We start from the raw sequence: 19126 nt of genomic DNA, 5'->3' as shown, positions 1-19126 counted from the left end.
CTTGTCAAGGATCAAATTAATGATAATATAGGCATAAATCAAATTGAGGCAAATGCTTGACAGTTACACCATCTGGAAGCCCCAGTCTTGGATCCTACCTGGAAACACCTGGCAGAGGTGGAATTACTCACACATTTCTGTTGCAAGAGTTTACAAAGTTACCTATTTAATTAAGAGTAGCCAGTCTACCATTGAACAGTTTTTTCGGAAGTGGGAGAAGTCATAAATATCCAAAGAAAAGTCAGAGTTTAACTAAATGTTTTGCCACAATGCCCTTCCTTCCATATTCATGTATTGCAAATGTGTTGATAGTAGATGCATTGTAGTACAGTGGTACCTTGTAACTCGACATCCCCTAAACTCAAAATCTTTGAAACTCACCATCTCACCTACATTGAAAAATTTTGTACCCTTAAACTTGACATTTATCTTAAACTCAATGTCTTCAGCTTGAAAAAAAAAAAAAAAAAAAAAAAAAAAAATTTAATTTCGAATTAACAATTGAGTGGTGCAGTAAGGTGTTATCAAAGTGCTCATATGAGACGAATCTACATTTGTGTGGAATAACAGTCAAATCCACTCTGAAAGCATCCACATGTATCTGTGTTTAGCTGGATTTTTCTTCGTTTCACTTTTAAACTTGTTTTATAGCTCAGGGTTCTCAGCTTTTCTGAGAGAGTCTAAAACGCTTATTGTTAAAAAAAAGCTTAATGTGACTTAATGTATTAAAAAAACAACATAGAAACACTAAACCTCTCTTAATTATTACTGTTCATAAGTTCTCTCCACTAATGACATTCCTCGCTCGTTGTTTTAGTACAATAAGTCACATTAAGCTTTGTGCACCGGCACACTCCATAGGAAATAACAGCACAGGCAGTGCAAAAGCTATTGTGTCACTTCTCGAATGCACCTTTACTGAATGGAATACGGTATTTAAAGATCAAGCATCTCCACGAATAAGAAGCATAAAGAAACAATAAAGAAGTAAAGGTAAAGAGCATGTTTTATTGTATTTTTATTGTATGTAACTGTTTTCAATTGTATTTCAGTGTTGTTTATATTATATTTGTGTTATAAAACAACTCAGTTATTTTACATAAGCCTAAAATATATGTAGTTTCACTGGCACCATGGAACACATTAACATACATTCTTATGGAAAAAAATACCTTGAAGCTCAACGTCTTTTAAACTTAACGCCACTTCCAGAACCAATTGACGTTGAGGTACAAGGTACCACTGTACTTCACCAGTCTATAGCAAGGCATTATAAACCCATAACCAGGCACTTACCTGATCCACTATTCCAGTGTATCAGTCAAGTACAGGGCATTCACATACTCATTCATTAGAGAAATGTATAGTCTCCAATCTATCTACTTGGGTCTTCTTTTATTCTGTGTGATGATGTAAGTACTCCTTACACATCATCAAGTCTGTCTGTATGGATTACCAGCAGGCTAGACTAATTTATTATTGTAATAGTGTAAATAAATAAATAAATAAATAAATAAATACTTACCTGTTTTGGTGGAGATGATCCGGGGGTCGGTGCTGGTCCAGGACTTTGATGGATAGAAGGTACCTGAAGAGAGAAAAGAACAGAATGAATAAAGCTAGCTATTATTTATTTAAGTTATGCATTATGTGTGTGAATAAAACAATAGCACTGGGAACTTGGACTTTTGAGCTTCGGTCCTTCTTGCAAGCCTCTGACACTTGGTAAACCTACCTCACTTCTTCACATTCTGGGTCACTGTAGCTGTGCAGTACCAACACTACCTGCTGCTTTATTAATTTATGTATTGCTGTTGGTACACAATACATAACCCACAACTTACATATCCCTAACACAAATTAACTTAAATTCAGTTACTTTTATATTGATAAAAAGTGTTTTCCAGTAATTTAGTCACAGAAAAACAGCAGTTGCAGAACTGTTTCAAAAATGTAAACTTTTGAAGTTTAGATATTGATGTATTGATTGTGCCATGCTGGGTAGATACTGCACTGAGTAATAAATATGATTATGACTAAGATTATCATGTGGATGCTTTATAATACTTGATAATAATCGACCCATACATCACTAATGGCACAGCATTGTAATTTCGGCGAGCTTTAGTCACTGTGGCATTATGACCCTTATTCAATTTGTAATGACAAGTCTAGAAACGGTTCAAGTGGAGAGATTAAGAGGGTGCAAAAAGCCTCTTATTTTCAAACTGTCCCACATTCTCGTCCAACTGCACGTATTTTGATAGACTACTTTTTAAAATTTAATCAAGATATGCCTTCCCTTTCCAAGTCAGATAACTATTATTTTAACCTCGATGTGCTGTGTGATCTTTACACCATATCAGCATGCCAAAATGTCCCTGGTATGCTTTGCTTCCTGCTTTGGAGGAGTTAAAGCAGAGAGAAGAAAAGTTGCATTCCTTAGGTTTCCAGAATTTTGGCTTCCTTTATGTGGCTGGAGACTCTTTTGGTGGGGAGGAGTTGTTGCCAGTACAAGCAGTAGGATGCCTGGCCAATTTGAGATGCTAAATGCATTTGACTTGCTGCCTCACCAGGCCTGATGAGTGCAACTAATTGTCCACTCTAGGGTTATAGGCCAGTTTATGCTGATTTAATTACCTTATGAGTTCTGATTGCATGAAGAGGAACTGGGTTGCCTCAATTTACAACAAGAATGGCTGTTTGTTACGTGGACTCTGCATTGCAAGACTTGCAAGCACTGTGGAAAATATATATGCAATTTTATACACATACAGACACCTAGCTGGTTTTTGGTTACTAAATTTCAGATTATATTTAATTATAAAATAACATATTATAATATAATATTTTTCTTCTCCTGGTTAAGTTCTTTCTATTAGCTCAAGGGACCGGTAAAAATCCTAACAATATACTGTGTATATATATATATATATATATATACAGATATATATACAGTGTATCACAAAAGTGAGTACACCCCTCACATTTCTGCAAATATTTCATTATATCTTTTCATGGGACAACACTATAGACATGAAACTTGGATATAACTTAGAGTAGTCGGTGTACAGCTTGTATAGCAGTGTAGATTTACTGTCTTCTGAAAATAACTCAACACACAGCCATTAATGTCTAAATAGCTGGCAACATAAGTGAGTACACCCCACAGTGAACATGTCCAAATTGTGCCCAAATGTGTCAATATTTGTGACCACCATTATTATCCAGCACTGCCTTAACCCTCCTGGGCATGGAATTTACCAGAACTGCACAGGTTGCTACTGGAATCCTCTTCCACTCCTCCATGATGACATCACGGAGCTGGTGGATGTTAGACACCTTGAACTCCTCCACCTTCCACTTGAGGATGCGCCACAGGTGCTCAATTGGGTTTAGTCCATCACCTTTACCTTCAGCTTCCTCAGCAAGGCAGTTGTCATCTTGGAGGTTGTGTTTGGGGTCGTTATCCTGTTGGAAAACTGCCATGAGGCCCAGTTTCCGAAGGGAGGGGATGATGCTCTGTTTCAGAATGTCACAGTACATGTTGGAATTCATGTTTCCCTCAATGAACTACAGCTCCCCAGTGCCAGCAACACTCATGCAGCCCAAGACCATGATGCTACCACCACCATGCTTGACTGTAGGCAAGTCTTGGTACTTCTCACCAGGGCGCCGACACACATGCTGGACACCATCTGAGCCAAACAAGTTTATCTTGGTCTCGTCAGACCACAGGGCATTCCAGTAATCCATGTTCTTGGACTGCTTGTCTTCAGCAAACTGTTTGCGGGCTTTCTTGTGCGTCAGCTTCCTTCTGGGATGACGACCATGCAGACTGAGTTGATGCAGTGTGCGGCGTATGGTCTGAGCACTGACAGGCTGACCTCCCACGTCTTCAACCTCTGCAGCAATGCTGGCAGCACTCATGTGTCTATTTTTTAAAGCCAACCTCTGGATATGACGCCGAACACGTGGACTCAACTTCTTTGGTCGACCCTGGCGAAGCCTGTTCCGAGTGGAACCTGTCCTGGAAAACCGCTGTATGACCTTGGCCACCATGCTGTAGCTCAGTTTCAGGGTGTTAGCAATCTTCTTATAGCCCAGGCCATCTTTGTGGAGAGCAACAATTCTATTTCTCACATCCTCAGAGAGTTCTTTGCCATGAGGTGCCATGTTGAATATCCAGTGGCCAGTATGAGAGAATTGTACCCAAAACACCAAATTTAACAGCCATGCTCCCCATTTACACCTGGGACCTTGACACATGACACCAGGGAGGGACAACGACACATCTGGGCACAATTTGGACATGTTCACTGTGGGGTGTACTCACTTATGTTGCCAGCTATTTAGACATTAATGGCTGTGTGTTGAGTTATTTTCAGAAGACAGTAAATCTACACTGCTATACAAGCTGTACACCGACTACTCTAAGTTATATTCAAGTTTCATGTCTATAGTGTTGTCCCATGAAAAGATATAATGAAATATTTGCAGAAATGTGAGGGGTGTACTCACTTTTGTGATACACTGTATATATATACTGTATACACCTCCTTGTTTCTACACTCACTGTCCATTTTATCAGCTCCACCACCCAAATAATACCTACTCTGTAGTGGTCCTGTGGGGGCCCTGACCATTGAAGAACATAATGAAAGGGGGCTAACAAAGCATGTAGAGAAACAGATGTACTACAGTCAGTAATGGCAAACTACAAAGTGCTTCTATATGGTAAGTGGAGCTGATAAAATGCACAGTGAGTGTAGAAACAATGAGGTGTTTTTAATGTTATGCCTGATCGGTGTGTGTGTATTTATATATATATATTATATATATATATATATTTATATATACAGTATATATATATACAATATACAATACTTGTGCTAGATGGGCGCGTCACTGCCAAGGACTACCGAACCATTCTGGAGGACCATGTGCATCCAATGGTTCAAACATTATATATATGTGGTGCCGTGTATCAGGATGACAATGGACCAATACACACAGCAAGACTGGTGAAAGATTGGTTTGATGAACATGAAAGTGAAGTTGAACATCTCCCATGGCCTGCACAGTCACCAGATCTAAATATTATTGAGCCACTTTGGGGTGTTTTGGAGAAGCGAGTAAGGAAACGTTTTCCTCCACCAGCATCACGTAGTGACCTGGCCACTATCCTGCAAGAAGAATGGCTTAAAATCCCTCTGACCACTGTGCAGGACTTGTATATGTCATTTCCAAGACGAATTGACGCTGTATTGGCCGCAAAAGGAGGCCCTACACCATACTAATAAATTATTGTGGTCTAAAACCAGGTGTTTCAGTTTCATTGTCCAACCCCTGTACATATATATATATATATATATATATATATATATATATATATATATATGATAATAATGTTTTATAATCTCTTCATCCTGGTCAGTGTCGCTGGGGTCTGGTTTCCCTGTAATCACTGGGCCTAATGCAGCAACACTCCAGACTGGACACCAATCCATCGCAGGGCCTCGCCACCCTAGACATAGCCAACAGGCCAGGGTTCATAGCCAACAGGCCTCGACATAGAGCAGTGGTCCCCAACCACCGGGCCGGGGACCAGTACCGGTTTGTGAGTCATTTATTACCGGGCTGCACAGAAAAAATAATAATTAGAAATCACTACAAGAGCAATTACATTTCCAATACTCTTTGGGTGTTATTGTCCCCAATCACCACTAGATGGGAGCAGTGTCTCGTTGCATCGGAAAAAGCTCAAGATTCACACTGATTTTCCATTATATAGTTATTCTATTTTAAATCCTCTGACCCCCGCCGGTCCGTGAAATTATATCTTATATGAAACCGGTCCATGGTGCAAAAAAGGTTGGGGACCGCTGACATAGAGGACAGCATGCCGGGGTTAAAAACACATGACTGTCATGCCCACTTAGCTCTTCAGACAGTTATGCAGTTACAAAGCCCACTCATTTAAACGGGAAAATATGATTGGTCAGTTTTACTGTAATTTGAAATTAGTCTCTTATTAAACTGAATTGCCTAACCCTCTGAAAATTCTGGATCACCAATCAAATAGAATAGGTATGGAGGATTTATTTGCTTAGATGTGTATATGTCTAAATGTTGATTGTCAAATGATAAGTAGATAAAACAAATTTAATATATTCTATTACTTTACAATCTCTTAGGCCCTCTCTGAAATGGCTCCTCTCTGGATTTCAGAGAGAGAAAGAGAAAACAACGATACATTTGTTGATACTGTTTACAAAGACACACTACAGCATGCAAAGTAACTCAAAAGCTGTATGAAGCTAAAACTACTGGGTGCCACATTATCTGTAAAGATCCACACTGCAAAACATTTCTTTCCATCATACTTCTACATAATTGAATAACTCACAATAAATACATTACTCTGAACACTGTAACTCTGGAACTCTATCATTAATACCTAATAGCCCGAAGCTTCATCACGCGGACCGCTCATCTGGCCAGTCTTTCCTATAAAGTCCTGTGTGTACATCAATGGTAAACCAATCACTGGCTCTGTGTGGCTCAGGAAATAGATTTTTATTAGCACTCAAGAAAACTTTTATCTCTCTCACTTACAAAACTAGAACGGTGACCTGTCACTGACCATTTGTATTCATATTTATTGTTGATGGCGAGAGAAAATGGACTTCTGGGAATGAATTCCTGTAAGGTACACTCGCTGCTGAGGGGAAGTTCATCATTTTCAATGTGTATCTTAGAGGCAACTTGAAGCAACTGAAAAGGTTAAATTGTGTGTCTGCATTGAAGAAAAAAACAATACACAATCAAGCCATATACGCACCAGTGTTTACAGTGTTTAGTTTTTAATTAAATTAGGCATTGTTCATTAAATGAGGGTGTTCAGATGGCACAACGGTGGAATGCACTGGCCCACTGTGGTTAGGATCCAAGGTTCGAGTCTCAGCTATGTTGTCAGCCATTCAGGCATCTACACAGATAAGATTGGCTGTGGCCAAAGCCCTGCAATGGATTGGTGCCCTTTCCAGGGAATTCCTGCCTTGTGACCAAAGTTCTCCAGTGGAACCAGGATAAAGTGGTGATAAAAATGAAATGTATATATGAAAAATACAAGATCAGCCATAACATTAAAACCACCTCCTTGTTTCTACACTCACTGTCTATTTTATCAGCTCCACTTACCATATAGAAGCACTTTGTAGTTCTACAATTACTGACTGTAGTCCATCTGTTTCTCTGCATGCTTTGTTAGCCCCCTTTCATGCTGTTCCTCAATGGTCAGGACCCCCACATGACCACCTCAGAGCAGGTATTATTTGGTGGTGTGTTAGTGTGTGTTGAGCTGGTATGAGTGGATCAGACACAGCAATGCTGATGGAGTTTTTAAACACCGCACTGTCACTGCTGGACTGAGAATAGTCCACCAACCAAAAACCTCCAACCAACAGCGCCCGTGGACAGCATCCTGTGACCACTGATGAAAGTCTAGAAGATGACCAACTCAAACAGCAGCAACAGATGAGCGATCATCTCTGACTTTACATCTACAAGGTGGACCAACTAGGTAGGAGTGTCTAATAGAGTGGACAGTAAGTGAACACAGTATTTAAAAACTCCAGCAGCACTGCTGTGTCTGATCCACTCATACCAGCACAACACACACTAACACACCACCACCATGTCATTGACACTGCAGTGCTGAGAATGATCCACCACCTAAATAATATCTGCTCTGACAGAGTGAAAGAAGGTTAAAAAAGTATGTAGAGAAACATATGGACTACAGTCAGTAATTGTAGAACTACAAAGTGCTTCTATATGGTAAGTGGAGCTGATAAAATGGACAGTGAGTGTAGGAACAAGGAGGCGGGTTTAATGTTATGGTTGACCGGTGTATATGAACACCTGACCAAGAGCTCGTAAGACATTTTACTTACTGCCTCTCAGAGGTGGTGGGCTAGTGTAATAGACTGCAGCGCTGTTCATATATATTTGGACTTTTATCCATTTAGTGCATGAAACATCAACAGAACTAACATTTTAATTTAGAAAGCAAAAAAAGTGTCCATATGATTGTACGTATAACTAATCATGTTGGGCAAACACATGTTCAGTAGTAAAAAAAATAGGTCAATTGCAATGCTTTATGACCTTATTTGTTAATTTGTTTATAACATGTTTTTCTAACATTAAACAAATACACATGTGTGCAAATGTGGATCTTTGCATATCCCAGCTTGGAAGAAAGCTGGGGTCAGAGTGCAGGGTCAGCTATGGACAGCACCCCTGGAGGGTTAAAGGCCTTGAGGGTTAATCGGCATACTTAAAAGCCAAACAGTGGCAGCTTGGCAGTGCTGAGACTTAAACTCTCAACCTTATAGCCTTATGATCAATAGCCCAGAACATTAACTGCTGAACAACCACTATCCATTACGTACACATCAGTGCAGGAGGTTATATTTATTGGGGCAAGCATAAAAATACTAGGTTAGGTTCAAACTACAATAATAAGTTCATAATAATAACAACAACTTATTTGTTAATTATTTATTCATCTTCGGTAACAGCTAGATTAGTGTTGCGATAGGTCCAAAAGCTACACGAGAAACACTGTGCACAAGGCAGTAATATTTATTTATTTATAAATAATTAAGATTTTAACGTCATGTTTTACACACTTTTGTTCATTCATGACTGAACAGGTAGAAACTCATTACACGATTCATCAGTTCACAAGTTTAATGTCAAACACAGTCATGGACAATTTTGTATCTCCAATTCACCTCACTTGCATGTCTTTTGGACTGTGGGAGGAAACCGGAGCTCCCGGAGGAAACCCACGCAGACACGGGGAGAACATGAGAATCGAACCCAGGACCTTATTGCTGTGAGGCGATAGTAATACAATTTTTTCACCCACCACTTATCACGGTTAGTCAGGAATACCCTGGACAATCAATAACAGGCTTTGGCTAGGAAGCTAGGGGAAAAAACTTCACTGGCACTAATTAATGTCCAACACAGTCATGGACAGTTTTGGCATGTCTTTGGACTGTGGGAGAAAACAGGAGCTCCCGGAGGAAACCCGCGCAGACATGGGAAGAACATGCAAACTCCACACAGAAAGAACCCGGGCTGCTCCCCCCGGGGATCGAACCCTTGCTAACCGCAAGTTATATCTTGCTAAATCAATAACAGGCTTTGGCTAGGAAGCTAGGGAAAAAACGACAGTGGCACTAAACAACGAGCCATTTAGGAGCCTTCTGGTGAAATGAACCAAATTAATTTGACTCTCTGAAAAGAGCCTGTGGCTCGTTCTATTCCAAGGTGATTATCACTACAGAGAGTGCCTTTAAGTAGCACCGCAGCAGTTGCAGATTCGCTTCAAGGGCACTTTGCAGCGGTCATTCTTCAACTAAACTAAAGCAGTAAGCCACGAGAGACTGCGATTTTATCACGGGGAAGGTTGTTTTGCCTAAAACGTCTTTCCCCATGATAAAATCATAGCAGTAACGCATGGTCTCGAGTCGCTTATTGCTTTTATAAAACGGCGGTCAACATAAAATATAATAAAATACAACAATGTTCAATAAATAAATGTTTTTACATACAAAAACACTTACAAAAAGCATTGTTCCGCGAAATCACGTAGTCCGTTAACAGTGTTGCTAGGCAACATGAGGGCGAACATAACATTCACTTTTTCTTTTCAGTGGCGTATTAATATGGAATGATGTGAGGTGGTCATAGGTGTGCGTTTATCGGGGATTTTACAACGGCTTCGAACGCGGCTCAGCCAATCAGATTTTAGGACCGGAACTATCCATTTTATAAAGTTGATTTTACACTTTATTTACACTTCAATAAATAACGAATTCCATCCCTTAGTATAAATGGTGTACACTTCAGAGTGAGTAGGGCGCATTATAGTGAAGATTATTTCAGAAGAAAGGCATTGAGTGCCATCTAGTGCTTATTACATCCAATAACAATAAATAATGTTCTCAAATCCGTCGACCATCAAGCCAAGCTCTGCTAGCATGACTGTTCAAAGTACATTGCATTTTGGTTCATACCATTAACATTAATATGTGCCATCACTAAACATAAACTTATTTACAACATGTTACAATCGACAAGGTCACAGCATAACATTATGTCTACTTGATATATTCATTTATTAGGATTTTAATGCTATGTCTGTGGATCTCCCCAATTAAATTCTGAAAAGGATAGAAGTTCACAGATGATCACCATTTAATCTGTTTAAAAAAAAGTTTAAAAGTATCTGCCATGAAGCATAGGATTAATTGCTGAAATCCATAATGCTAAGCTGGTAGAGATGTATCTATAATACTTGCAGCAGTAATTGGTGCCTAAAGGACTTTAACAGAGTATTGACTGAAAGGTTTTTGATTTTTAACAAATCTTTGGAAAGAAAATGCTCCACAACACTACATCACTGTTGATGATTAAATGTATATTGCTGGGTAAAATAAAATACAAAACCCAATAAATGTGCAAAAAGTCAACGGGTCTAAGTTGAACCCAAGTAATAGTCAAGGGGTCTAAGTCATGTTACATGTAATGTAAGATGCTATTACATAACCAAGGCTTGATTGCATTATAGTAAACTAGAAATTATGATAATTAATAATACAAATACAGTAATTAAAGGTGGGTAGTAGCATGTTAAATATTGTCTGTTACATTTATTTAATTACCTGATTTAAATGTACTTAATGTTAACAATGTTAATATAGTTTTAATTAATAGCATATTCAAGACAAAAAGTGTAGGCTACTTTCTTTTACTCAGTCCTTAACCTGACTGACAAACAGTAGAACATTGCAGGTCACCAAATTAAGAACGGTTATTAATTTTATACAATCCTGTAGTAAAAACTGAAACATTGCAAAACGTTTTTATTTGGCTATTGTAAAAGGTTGCAGAACAACGTTACTAACCACTAACTTTTTTTTTTTTTTTACTATGAACTACCCCCCAACCCAATTGTCACTGTATAGTTCTCATTAGTGGTATCCGATACCAAGTAAATACATGGCCAGCATCGCCAACACCTTTTACTTATAAAAGTGGTTTATTGCGCCCAGGTGGCGCAACGGGATATTCCGCTTGCACACCAGCACCGAGTTTCTCCCCGGTTCGAAACTCGGTGTTGCCACCGGTCGGCTGGGCGCCATCTAGCGGGCATAATTGGCAGTGCCTGCAGCAGATACTAATTGGCCACCGTATTTGCAGGGTGGGGCCAGACTATGTAAGGGTGGGTGGGTCTTCATACACTGTGTAAGGACCCTGATTGGCGGAAGAGAAGAGGAAGAGAAGAGGAGGGCTGTGCACGTGTCGAAAGAGGCGTACAGCGACGTACTGTCCTTGAATGCAATCTGGTATCTCTCAGCAGCGGAAGACAAAACTGAGTGCGCTAAATCGGGAGGAAAATGTGGAGAAAATGCATTAAAAAAAGCAGTTTATTTACTTTCATGTGGGGGAGAGCAGTATATCATGATTTATAAGTAGGGCATTTATTACTATAATGAACTAAGTCCGAGGTTTTTGTTCAGAACCAATATATAGTAACATAATTTATCCATTCCATTGCACTTTTCTGAAATTATTCCCACACAGCTCCTCTCTCTCAGTCATTCTCTCTCTCTCTCTCTCTCTCTCTCTCTCTCTCTCACTGCTACATGTGTTCGGTCTCGCAGGGTTGCCAGATTGCAACAGTGGTTTCCAGCAAGAAACCTTTTCAAAATCCGCCAAAATGCATGAAAAACTTCCCAAAACAACACAGGATAAGCAGATGATGTTTATCATTTTAAAAATGTTAAACCAGATAAACCACCATGACCTGCAAATTATTATCTTAAAATGTACAGATCAGTAATTATAAATTAAAAAGGACAAATTATTTTTGCTTGCATGTCTTTGAAGTAGCCTACCAAGTTTTTAAAATGCATTATTTATGATAGGACACACAACCCTTTGCAAGTAAATAAGAATAAACTTGCAAGCAGTGAAAGAAGTTTAACCTCTCGTACATGCTTATCTTCATATTCAACTCAGCATCACTTGCCAATTTCCAACAGAAGAACTATGTACAGCTATTATAACCGTTAGCCTAGAAACAAGTCCAAAAAAAGCCTAGCGCATGCCACTGCAGTCTAACATACACCGATCAGCCATAACATTAAAACCACCTCCTTGTTTCTACACACACTGTCTATTTTATCAGCTCCACTTACCATATAGAAGCACTTTGTAGTTCTACAATTACTGACTGCAGTCCATCTGTTTCTCTATATACTTTTTAGCCTGCTTTCACCCTGTTCTTCAATGGTCAGGACTCTCACAGGACCACCACAGTACAGGTATTATTTGGGTGGTGGATCATTCTCAGCACAGCAGTGACACTGACATGGTGGTGGTGTGTTAGTGTGTGTTGTACTGGTGCGAGTGGATAAGACACAGCAGCGCTGATGGAGTTTTTAAACACCTCACTGTCACTGCTGGACTGAGAATAGTCCACCAACCAAAAACATCCAACCAACAGCGCCCGTGGACAGCGTCCTGTGACCACTGATAAAGGTCTAGAAGATGACCAACTCAAACAGCAGCAATAGATGAGTGATCGTCTCTAACTTTACATCTACAAGGTGGACCAACTAGGTAGGAGTGTCTAATAGAGTGGACAGTGAGTGGACACAGTATTTAAAAACTCCAGCAGCGCTGCTGTGTCTGATCCACTCATACCAGCACAACACACAGTAACACACCACCACCATGTCAGTGTCACTACAGTGGTCCTGACCATTGAAGAACAGGGTGAAAGCAGGCTAAAAAGGTATGTAGAGAAACAGATGGACTACAGTCAGTAATTGTAGAACTTAGAAGTGCCTCTATATGGTAAGTGGAGCTGATAAAATGGACAGTGAGTGTAGAAACCAGGAGGTGGGTTCAATGTTATGGCTGATAGGTGTATGACTAACTGTATTGATGGGTAGTAATGGTGTCTATTAGACTGGAAAGAATAACCTGTCAATCAAACCTTGACAGCGGGTTAGATGTGGTGGCAGAAGGTAGGCCTGTTTATATTCCAGCTGCTTTTGAAAGCAATATTTATATTTTAAGCCGCCAAAATTATTACAAACCAGCCCAAATTTTGACCACCCGTCAGAGCGTCTCTACAGACATGGTTTCTAATTTCTGATAAAACGGGAGAAACGTGCTGAATGTAGCGGAGAAAAAGTAAAACTTAAGTATCGATACTATTGATATTTTGATCGATCCGCTCACCTCTAGTAATAAGTTTAGAACAGCAATAAGTAGTTCACAGCTGAGATATTGATTAAAACCCAAATAAACCATACATCATAACTATTATTATTCTGAAAGATACACTGTGTGCAGTACACTAACTATACGAAAGACAACACAGGTATTTTGTTAGCTTTGTCGCTAGTGTTATCTGCTAAGCTAATTGCAGTGATTTCTGTTTCTATAAGCACTCTGTATTTATAACTCTATCATATTGATATTGTAATACATGCATTTTTGTAAGTAGCTGCTCTCAGTAGGGTTGTAGATAAATTCAGTTGTTTAAAGCGCTCCAGTTTCTTGTTTCTGGTGCTTTACTTTCTCACAACGTTACCATCATGGCATAAGTAGTTGTGTTTGCTGGGTAAATACATTTGTACATTTTAAATAGTGACCAAATACATGTGTCCTTGTTCATTTAAAATAGAAAACAGATGCTATTCTGTTTACATTTATAAGCACAAATGTAAAAGAAAAGAGCTTTGATTCGCTGCTCATTTGCGTAAGGTGCGCAGTGTGCGTAAGGTGCGTCCGTAGTTTACGTAAGTATAGTTTACACTATTATTTCCATAAAATTGCCCCTATTCCTGTATGTGCAATGCAAACTATTCAAAAACTTACAATCTTCCAATGCCAACCAATGTACTGATGTCTGTTAGGATTTTATCCCAGCTAACACAGAACCATCCCATAACGTTATGGTAACGTTCTATTTTCGTTAAAAAAATCAGCGCTGTTCCCGGAACGTTCCGGGAACTATGAAACCTAACGTTCTCTCATGTTTTTATGAAAACTACCAGAGAACGTTATCTAAAAGTTGCCTTAAGGTTTTCTTTCTTATGTGTTTAAAGTAACGTTCCAGTAACGTTCCCGGAAGGTTTTCTTATGATCTTTAAAGTTTTTTAGTAGGAACTTACCAAAAAAGCAGCCTTTTGCTTGAGACGGTCCATGTAGATCAACCTTTACTTAAAAGTACCAACTATAAAACTATGAAACCTAACGTTCTCTCATGGTTTTATGAGAACTAACAGAGAACGTTAGTTAAAGCATGTATAAGGTTTTATTTCTTATGTGTATAAAGTATTGTTCCAGTAACGTTCCCGGAAGGTTTTCTTATGATCCAGTGAGAGAAATTAGCTCTATAGCAAGCAGAACTCTCCATTAGCACAACTAGAAAGTAAGGCTTTCTTGTCTAAAGTTTTCAATAATTTAAAAGTTAGTACAAGGTTCCCTTAAAGGTTTCAATAATTTTAAGGTTACGGGAACGTTAGGGGAACGTTCCCAGAACTATAATGCACAACCAAACGGGAACGTTCTATTTCCGTAAAGAAAACTTTCCTGGGGAACCAAAGGGCAACCAAAATGATCCGTTCCCAGAACGTACTGGGAACCAAAAACGAATGTTCCCAGAACGTTCTGGGAAACAAAAATTGTTAGCTGGGATAACATGACGGTACCACAACAAAACACAGCAGATGGGGGGAGGAGCAAGGTGTGCATGTAAGATGTGAGAGGAGCGAGTCTGTACAGACATGGGGTGTGTTCGAAAAGCTAGCTCTCTCTACATAGACAGCATTTTACATCGTCCTACGTGCGCTCCCGAGAATGAGGCTGTCGGAAATCCTAGATGCCTTAATAAGCTGTCTAGTTAGGCATCTTAACATTTCAATGTTATTTTGACTCAAGAACGAGGGAGCATTGGAAGCATCCTTAGTGATCAAGGAAATCCCAGCATTCAGTGCGGCAGCTCTTCTCTCACAGAAAAATAATAAAAACATGGCTGACGGTGCGGAGAATGAACAGTTATTTTCAGACATAAATAAATTATTATTGATTTTTAACTTGTATAAACTTGCACAAGTGTCATTTATTTACAAGTTCAGGCTTGTCAGCGAATGTAACCGTTTTCGGTACACGAAGGGAGATGTTAGTTGATAACCTAGCGCGCTGTGTCACCCCATCCCATTGATTTGAATGGCAAGATGCTAAATGCTAAATGCAAAAACCGATGGAATCGCTGTCTAAGTAGCACGTTCGAATAACCTGCCTTATAAGTCATTGACTTATTAGAATCCTCTCTACTGAGGCAGCTGCCTATGTAGGCAGTAAGACAGCAAGGCAGCTCACTAGGTTTTCGAACACACACCACATGGTCTTTACTTTCTGATGAAATGGAAGAAACGTGCTGAATGTTGTGGAGAAAAAGTAAAACTGAAGTATTGATCCCATCACACTAGTATCGATCCGATTCCAGTACCAACGTTGGTATCTGTATTTGGATCGATCCGCTCACCCCTAATTCTCATTTTGTTACCAACTACATTAATTAATTGTTGCAAATATTAAATTAAGCACTGGTAACAATGTCATGACTACACAGCTGTGTATACAATTCAGTGTGATGTAAACTGACCTGAAGTTTCAGTGCCAATTTACTGTAGTATTAAAGTACATTTCTTTAAAGTGGACACTAGATGGCACTAGATGACTTCAGGTCTATCACAGCTCGGACGAACAGCCCGGACAAACAGTCTGAAAAAAAGTTTATAAAACGGATAGTTCCGGTCCTAAAATCTGATTGGCTGAGCCGCGTTCGAAGCCGTTGTAAAATCCCCGATATACGCACACGTATGACCACCTCACATCATTCCATATTAATACGCCACTGAAAAGAAAAAGTACAAACTTGGTTGAACACTATTTTAAGTCATGTACTATACATGGAAATGTCCAGATTAATATAAACAGTAACCCTAATCATTAAGCGGGTGTTTCGTCCAAGAAATAGTGTAATAGTGTTTGTGGAGGAATGTTTATTGCGAATGTTATGTTCGCCCTCATGTTGCCTAGCAACACTGTTAACGGACTACCTGATTTCGCGGAAGAATGCTTTTTGTAAGTGTTTTAGTAAATAAAACGCACGGTCTCTCGTGGCTTATTGCTTTATTTTACCCCAGGACCATACGGGAACTGAACACTTCCAAACCACACACTAACAACCTACTCTTATAAATCACTGCACAAGTAAAACTGAACAAGAACATTGAACTCTGGACTCCCTTTAAACATGGCCAATGCTTCATTTTACTCTGACCGTATTTGGGTCATTCTATAATTTGGGGTACATTCCATGTCCAATGATAATAATTATATTTATTCTAACTATTTTCTTAAAAAATGTCATATTTTACCTATTAATGGAAAACATGTTGTAATATCACAAAAACATTATGTGCATCCTATGCTTCATTTAACTTGAAATTTATCATGATGTTCCTAAATGAACAGTTTTTGCTGTGTCTGTTTTTTAAGTTGAGGGTGCCTTGGTTTTAAAATAATGAATAAAATCATTAAGGGCAACAACATCTATTTTTTTATTTATTTTAAAAGTTTAAATACCAAAGAAAAATAATATTTTTTAAATTGAGTTTCTCTTTTAAATAATTTAAATATCTTTATTTATTAATGTCTGCAAAAGTTCTGTCAACTATGTTACTAACAGAACTCCACTCAGCAACTCAAAAATGGTTTGTTCTAAAACTATGTGACCAGCATTACATGATATCATTTTTCTCTGTGGAGGGTATATTGAACAAACTGTGGTGAATGTCCTCTTATTTTTTAAAATATTTTATCTATAATAGAACATTGTCAATGAGTATATTAATTGACCGTCAACTATGTTACATACATTGTTATGGTTACAATTTTTTTTATAATTTTAATTCAAACGTATGTTCAAATTAGACATTATTCTGTTCAAGAAATGACATGTGGTCAGCCAGGCAAGGTCTACCACTGAAGTTATGGGTCAAAATAGGGAAATTGTCAACTATGTTACCTGTCAACTAAGTTACCTAGTAGTCTACATCTACTGTCCCTTTAAAATAAAAAAAATAAAAATTAATGTTTAAGCTTTGCAAATAGTGGATATGTTATACTAAAGAATATATTAACTTGAACCACTGATTGTTTTATTGAGAGAGAACATTGTTTTTGTACTTTTTTGGTGATGTGAAATGTACCCCAAATTATAGAATGACCCATTTATATTTATATTTATTATGACTGCACTATTGTTTTTAGAGCGTGCAATTTATTCTGTGCAATATCTTAAGCCACTCAGGGCATGTGCAGTACCCCATTACTACCTTACTGCTGTGTTTTAAACAATCTACTGTACTTTAGAGAAAAATAAAAACAATCCCAGATTCCTTTTTGAGACAGTGTCCAAATTAACTAAAAACGTTAATGAAACTGAATCTAATATACCGCCTGACTGTACCAGCGATGATTTTTTAAAATTCTTTAATGACAAGATAGAAAAAATACGACTTCAGAGTCAGAGTGTGTCACTTGCCAATGTTAAGTATGGACTCACTCCGAGCAGCATTGGTGATAACAGTGGTGATAATAGTAACGAGTTAATCCAACTAAATTCCTTTAATCCAATCTCCCAAAATGAACTAACTGTGTTGATTAAATCATCGAAGTCATCATCGTGTATACTCGATCCTGTTCCAACTCGTTTACTTAAAGATTTACTCCCAGCTATTGTAGAGCCCCTGCTTACATTAATCAATGCATCCCTTAGCCTTGGATATGTACCTAAATTGTTTAAAAGTGCTGTTATTAAACCCCTGATTAAAAAACCTAATCTTGATCCACATGTACTAGCTAATTATAGGCCAATTTCAAACCTTCCTTTTGTCTCAAAGATATTAGAAAAAGTCGTTTCCAAACAGTTATGTTCTTATTTGAATGAAAATTGTATTCATGAAAAATTTCAATCAGGATTTAGACCCAATCATAGTACCGAAACCGCATTAATTAGAGTAGTTAACGAGTTGTTAATGTCTTCTGATAATGGATGTGTCTCTTTTCTTGTTCTATTAGATCTTAGTGCAGCGTTTGATACGGTCGATCATAACATTTTACTGGAGAGGCTAGAAAATACAGTAGGTGTTAAAGGACTCGCACTCTCTTGGTTTAAATCATATCTGACTGACCGCTCTCAATTCGTTTATGTAAATAATAAATGCTCGGAAACTACAAAAGTAAAGTATGGTGTTCCACAGGGGTCGGTACTGGGACCGCTATTATTTACACTCTATATGCTTCCACTAGGTGAAATTATTCATAAACATGGCATAAACTTTCACTGCTATGCAGATGACACACAGCTGTATATATCAGCCAAACCAAATGATACTGACACAATCAGTAAGATAGAAGATTGTGTAAACGACATAAAAAACTGGATGTCGTGTAATTTTCTTTTACTTAATTCAGATAAAACAGAGGTTTTACTTGTTGGCTCTAAAGCTGCAAGAGACAAATTGTCTAACCTGGTGCTAAACTTAAACACGTTCTCTGTTACTCCCAGCCCAGATGTAAAAAACTTAGGTGTCACAATAGATTCAGATCTCTCATTTGATACACACGTTAATAATATTACTAGAGTTGCTTTCTATCATTTGCGTAACATTTCTAAAATAAGAAATATACTATCTGTTAATGACGCCGAAAAACTGATCCATGCGTTTATAACTTCTCGGTTAGATTATTGTAATGCTCTTCTAACTGGATGCTCTGGTAGATCCTTAAACAAACTCCAGTTAGTTCAAAATGCAGCAGCTCGAGTGCTAACTAGAACTAAAAAATTTGACCATATTACTCCTGTTCTATCGTCTCTACACTGGCTGCCAGTTAAATTTCGCATTGATTACAAAATACTTTTACTAACTTATAAAGCGCTACATGGTCTGGC

The 19126-nt window shown here is 38.4% G+C and overlaps 1 long non-coding RNA gene across 1 annotated transcript in view; it reads right to left on the bottom strand.

Moving 5' to 3' along the window:
- The window catches only part of LOC134316309 (uncharacterized), a 63525-nt gene extending 47673 nt beyond the window's left edge, over positions 1-15852 (bottom strand). Inside the window, exons 1-2 of the long non-coding RNA XR_010013074.1 lie at positions 15770-15852; positions 1526-1588 (exon numbers count right to left, since the gene is read on the bottom strand). This is a non-coding gene — a long non-coding RNA (uncharacterized LOC134316309). The remainder of the gene's footprint in view (positions 1-1525; positions 1589-15769) is intronic.
- Between the last annotated feature and the right edge of the window lie 3274 nt (positions 15853-19126).

Source organism: Trichomycterus rosablanca, chromosome 6 (genome assembly GCF_030014385.1).
Source record: "Trichomycterus rosablanca isolate fTriRos1 chromosome 6, fTriRos1.hap1, whole genome shotgun sequence".
Taxonomy (NCBI): Eukaryota; Metazoa; Chordata; class Actinopteri; order Siluriformes; family Trichomycteridae; genus Trichomycterus; species Trichomycterus rosablanca.
The sequence above is the reverse complement of the archived record's forward strand: the minus strand, read 5'-3'. Positions and strand labels throughout refer to the sequence as shown.